Source organism: Neovison vison, chromosome 1 (genome assembly GCF_020171115.1).
Source record: "Neovison vison isolate M4711 chromosome 1, ASM_NN_V1, whole genome shotgun sequence".
Taxonomy (NCBI): Eukaryota; Metazoa; Chordata; class Mammalia; order Carnivora; family Mustelidae; genus Neogale; species Neogale vison.
Window position 1 is genome coordinate 125,926,867 of NC_058091.1, and position 6,098 is coordinate 125,932,964.

At 38.3% G+C, this 6,098-nt stretch overlaps 1 pseudogene; it reads left to right on the forward strand.

Annotated features, from left to right (window-relative positions):
• The first annotated feature begins 2,145 nt into the window (after positions 1-2,145).
• Positions 2,146-2,504, forward strand: LOC122907237 (annotated as a pseudogene).
• The last annotated feature ends 3,594 nt before the right edge of the window (positions 2,505-6,098 follow it).

Below are 6,098 nucleotides of genomic sequence, written 5' to 3' on the forward strand. Positions count from 1 at the left end.
CACACACACACGTGTATGTAGATGGATGGATGGATAGAAAATGTAAAACATGTGGAGGGAAGACAGCCTGTTTTATTTTTTGAAGCTGATGATGAGATGAGAAAATTTGCTCTATATTTGTGCTTCATCTACCTTCAATGTCATCCAGTGCTTTCAAGAACAGAAATTGTGTTTCTTTTATTTTTCATACTCTCTAAGACTGTGCCTCAGCACCCAGATCATTGTCCAAAATAATGATGGTGATATCACCCAACATTCATACTGTACTTTGCAATGGTTTTCCATACTTTATACATCACTTGGCCTATGCATTTGAAGACAAGCTGCTTCCATGCCCCATCTGAAAGGGGTAGATAGCCAAGCCCTCCTTTCTTCCCGCAATTCCCACCTTTGTGGTCTCTGGCCATTGCAGTGACTCTACCTTGTTTGCCCTTCCAAAGATTTTGTCCCAAAGATCCACACCTCAAAGAATTTCCTGAGATGTATTATGTTACTCTAAAAGATCTCTTTATTTATGTTAGGTAAGGCTTTTCCTTCATGCTTCTATCTGTTTCTATAAGACAAACCTAAAGGTCTTTTCTATTCAAAGTGTGAGCCATGGACCAGCAACATCAGGGTCTTGATAAAATGCAGACTCTCAGGCACCATGCTAGAACTACAGATGGAGGATCTGCATTTTAACAAGGTCCCACCATATTTGCATGCTCATTAAAGCTTGAGAATCTCTGTTACAATGGTTCTACATACATGAAAAATGTTTAGTATACACAGAAATTATTTTTTGTATTTTGTTGGTAAATGCAGTATTCGTCATAAGTATTTGTCTCACAGATTTTGTCCGTTAGCTTTGCTAGTTTACTGAATACTAACTTGTTCTAGATGCTTCTAGACTTGTAAGTAAGTTGGGAGGAGTTTCTCATGGACTGTCACCCACCTCTAATATTATAAAGGACATTGATTCTGAAAGTCAAAATCAGTGACTGGACCTCAGGGAATGTCAAGAAATGAGTATTAAGGAAAACTGTAGACTATTTTTGTATATTGTTTGGACAAATGTTTTACTTCCTGAGTGATCTTGATTGATCTAGTGTTAATAAATTCAGAATAATAATATGTACTAGATCAATTTATTCACAACTGCTGGAAGACTAGACTGTGATGGTCTGCTGTCCTCATAGGTGTCATAGCACTTATGAAAAAAAGAGGGGGAAAGCTATTTTTAGCTGTCAGTGTGCATTTAAGTTTACCAAAAGAATTAGGAAGGGGGAAGTTCTTAAAGATCAAGTGTAACTGATAGAAAATTCAAGATGATAAAGTTTTAAGCATGTAATGAAAGAACCAAATAATATTGCCTCAGTCCATTTACAAAATGAACAGTAGTGATTTATGGTAGTCACCTGGGCAGTCCAAGCAGCAGGGAACATCACTGCCTTGCTCAAAGGTGGAGGTCAGTTAGTACACTTCCTGTTCATATCCAAGATTCTTAGCATGGTATTTGACACAGAGAACATGCTCATTAGATTATTTTTTATTTCTTAAAATTTTCTAATTTAAAAAACAAACCTATTAAGTTTGATAACTCAAAGTCATCTTTCAGAGAGATTTGTTAATCTGTCCAGAAAAGAATTGACACATTTGAAAAATGTTTAATTGGACACACCTTTCAAAAGGAAAGGAGCCTCAAACTGTAACCATAGATCTATCTCTCCAGGCCAATCACACCAACTTCCTGAACATAAATTGCCTAAAAATGTTCCTGGCAGGCAGCAGATCAACCAGCAAACAAGTGAATTTGTCTTTATAAATCCCTTTGCTATTCCCCTGTGTTGAGTCCTGCTGATGTGGCACGATGTCACCCTGTTGGGGTGGTCTGGCATGGCCGCCATGATACAAGGCATGGTCTGGTAGAAGTTACAACCAGGGACTGGATCATTTTCTTAAAACAAAGGATATAAAGGTAACCAGAAGTTGAAAAAAAAATAAGTTCTTATTCTACACAGATTTATTGCTGAGTCACATCCTTGAGAAAGACTTTCTTGATAAAAATAAACTTTCAGATGATAATATGTGATTATTGTAGAAAATGGATAAAAAAAGATGAATACCCGCTTTGTTCCTTTCTCTCTCCCGTCCGTTTTGGTGGCTGCTCTTGGTTGGGGCCATCCCGCACCTAAGGCAGGAAGATGGGGGCCTCAAAGAAGACGAAAAAGTCACTGGAGTTGATCAACTCCAGGCCCCAGCTCATTTTGAAAAGTGGAAAATACATGCTGGGGTACAAGCAGACTCTGAAAATGATCAGACTCTGAAAATGGCCTTGAAAAAACCTAAAAAAGAATACTATGCCATGTTGGCCAAAACTGGTGTCCATCACTACAGTGGCAATAATATTGAATTGGGCACAGCATGTGGGAAATACTACAGAGTATGCACGCTGGCTATCATTGATCCAGGTGATTCTGGTATCATTCATGCCAGGACAGACTGGTGAAAGTAAATCATGCTGAATTTTTCTTTAATAAAACTGGCCACAGCTTGTTTTTAAAAAAAAAAAAAAAGATGGATACCCAACTTTTGTATCAACATGAGTGGGACTGGAGGAGATTATGCTGAGTGAAATAAGTCAAGCAGAGAGGGTCAATTATCCAATGGCTTCACTTACTTGTGGAGCATAAGGAATAACATGGAGGACATTAGGGGAAGGAAAGGAAAAGTGAATTGGGGGAAATTGGAGGAGGAGGTGAACCATGAGAGACTGTGGACTCTGAGAAACAAACTGAGGGTTTTGGAGGGGAAGGGGTGTGGGGGGTTAGGTGAGCCTGGTGATGAGTATTAAGGAGGGCATGTTTTGCATGGAGCACTGGGTGTGGTGCATAAACAATGAATCTTGGAACACTGAAAAAATAAAATAAATTAAAATTTAAAAATACAATAAAGTATTAGAGGAGATTGAATTTTCTGAGATGCATTGTCATGGTTAGGATTTGGATATGTGTTCTTTTACTCTTCTTTCTCTATGCATATATATGTTTATAAAATAGGGATCATTGCATTTCTGACTTTATATTTTACCTTTTCCATCTAACATCGTAGCATGAAATATTTTCCTGTATTAGTAAACATTCTTTGAAAGTGCCAAATGACAACTGTACATACACAGACACAAAATATATTTAGTCATTCTTCTAGTATTTCTATCTAAACAACACTCAGATGACACTCCTTTTCTTTAAATCTTGTCCGCAGTACTGATCATCTTCTTGGGGTAGTTTTGTAGAAAATAGAAAGGCTTCTGGGAGGCCGGTAGTATGCTCTTCACTTCAGGTAGAGCTAGAAAAGAGTGGTGTCTGACCGGTTAAGCCTGTGCCTGAAGGACACGTCCTGTACTGCATTGGTTCCAAATGGCTTGGCTTGGGCCCATCAAATCCTTGAGCTTCTTTGTAAGAGTTTCTTAAATTTCCTGGCTTCTAAAGAAGAGAGGACCTCTCCAATATTAATTCCATAAGCTAAGGAGAAAAGGAAAAGAAAGTCTATTATTCCTTGAAAGAGATGGTAATATATTTTCCAGCAATGTCATCTCATCTCACACATCTTTGAGGGACTAGGTGTTAATCTGAAGGCTATTCAAGTTCATAAAATGTGCTTTTTCCTTACAATGACCTTTTGTTGGAGGTACTCGAGGTTTGTTTTTAGAAACCATTCTTACTTAACTGAGAACGTCGTTTTAAAATTATTTTTAAAATCAGTTATATTGTGTCAAGGGGGTCTAGAGCAAAGGCTTGCTTTTCCTAAACTTAGAAAATGTGTCTGTGCTTTCCAAAATGAAATTACTTCAGTCCTGATTTTAATAATACACTGCTATACATGTATGTATATGATGTAATACATAGACAAAGGAACATATATAATAATGTATAATTATACACACAAGTATATAGCAATTTGTAGTTTAGAAAACATTTCCAACTACAATCTCTTCTTTAATTTATTTATTTATTATATATTTCAGAGAGAGAGATAGCACTTGAGAGAGAGCATGAGGGGTCAGGAGCAGAGGGAGAGGGAGAAGCAGACTCTCCACTGAGCAGGGATCCTGACATGGGACTTGATCCCAAGACCTGGGATCCATGACCTGAGTCAAAGGTAGGCACTTAACCAACTGAGTCACCTGGGCATCCCTATGATCTCTTCAGATAGTCATAACAGAACCTTAGGTGTGGTATATATTATTTCAATTTTACTGGTGAAAATAAGGAAGTTTAAGGTTAAGTAAGTTGTCCAAGGTCACCTGCCTGGTTCACGGGTTATTAGATGATCCTCCTACCCCTGACGCCTTCCCAAACCTCTCCACTACTACACAGCTTCACTAAAATCATCCATGAAGTTGGTGACTGGTTATCCAATCTTGGTTTCAGTTTCATCCTGCAGAACACACAGATGTCTCCACACCTCACAGAGATATGACAAAGACAACTAAATTAGTCTGAAAACTGAATACACACACACACACACACACACACACACACCCCTCCTATTTACAAAAAGAGTTTAGAATGGGTGACCCCACATTAGGGACAATAATAGTTTCACTGAAAAACTCAGGAGCAAAAGAAGATATTAATATTATGGAATCTTTAGCATCTCTTTATTATATACTGCATGTTCAAACTCTGGGATGATATCAAAATGAGAATTTTCCTTATCAATACCATGTGAAGATCAAAGTAGCATCAGAAAACACAAAGGTGCTATGTATTGATAAAAATCTGACCTAATGAGATTCAAAAGAAAAAAGACACTGGCTTGCCAATCATGGGCAGATGAAGAGAATGGCTCTGCCGGTAAAAATATGAAATAGAAGGTACAAACTCGGGAAGCAACATGTCTACAGTCCACTGCAGAAAACAATAAGTGCAGATACCCCTGAAACAGCTTTCACTTTCCTGGACTTCAAGTTCATTATCTGCAACAAAGCAGCATACCTATTTTGTGGATAGTTGTTCCGCCAGTGGATAGTTTATATGAGACTACTTGGTTAAATGAAGTTTGTAACTGTACCCAGCAAAATTCTTTAAATAGTAAACTGTCGGGGAAATTAATACAATGTGAAATACACTGCAAATATAAAATGCAATGGAAATGCTTCATGGCGGGGTGATGAAAGCACAGATCGCCAGTCCTACCTGGGACTCCACCACCACAGAGTATGGCAAGTGTAATTCTGCCTTTGCAGATCTTTTTTAGAAAGTGAACATAGAACCCTTTCTGACAGATGTTACCTCTCCAAGCAACGCTTGATCCCTAAGTTTCCAATAATGTCAAGACAAATTTAGCTTCTTAGCCATCAGGTCAGGTCAGACCCTCCGATCGCTTGTAGCCCCAAGGGGCAGACATGGACCTGCTTCTTTGCTTGCTCCCAGCCATCCCAAATCCTGCTGGGCTGAAGGCAGGACTCCAAGCAGGTTCTTAACACCTTTCTAGACAGTGGTGTCTTCGCATTTGCTTCAGGGAGGAAGGCATGCCACCAACAAAACCTGCAGTTTTCCAGATATGTCTTGTTTAAATTTCTAGAAGAGGATTCTTTCTCCCTCCATCCCACCTTTCTTCCTTTTCTTTTCTTTTCTTATTTTTTCTTGAAATGGCATTTCTTTTTTTTTTTAATTTTATTTTTTCAGTGTTCCAAGATTCATTGTTTATGCACCACACCCAGTGCTCCATGCAATATGAACCCTCCTTAATACCCACCACAAGGATCACCCAAGCCATCACCCCACTCTCCTCCAAAACCCTCAGTTTTTTTCTCAGCATCCAAAAGTAAAAAATAACAGATTTCCTGAGACTTTTGTGCTGGCCATTTGCTATAGGCTCACTAGGGCCCTCTATAGCTCAAGTTGGGTGACTACCCAAGTCTGCTCCTGTGTTCCACCTACAGACAGGGAAATTTCTTTTCATTTTAGTCAACAAAGAGAACTAAATATCCTTCAAACAAAACTATATACCATAGTGTGTATCTACACAACAAAAATACTATATATTATATACTACATGCTATATACTATAATGTATATATACACACCCAATAAAAAGTACCAAATATCTCC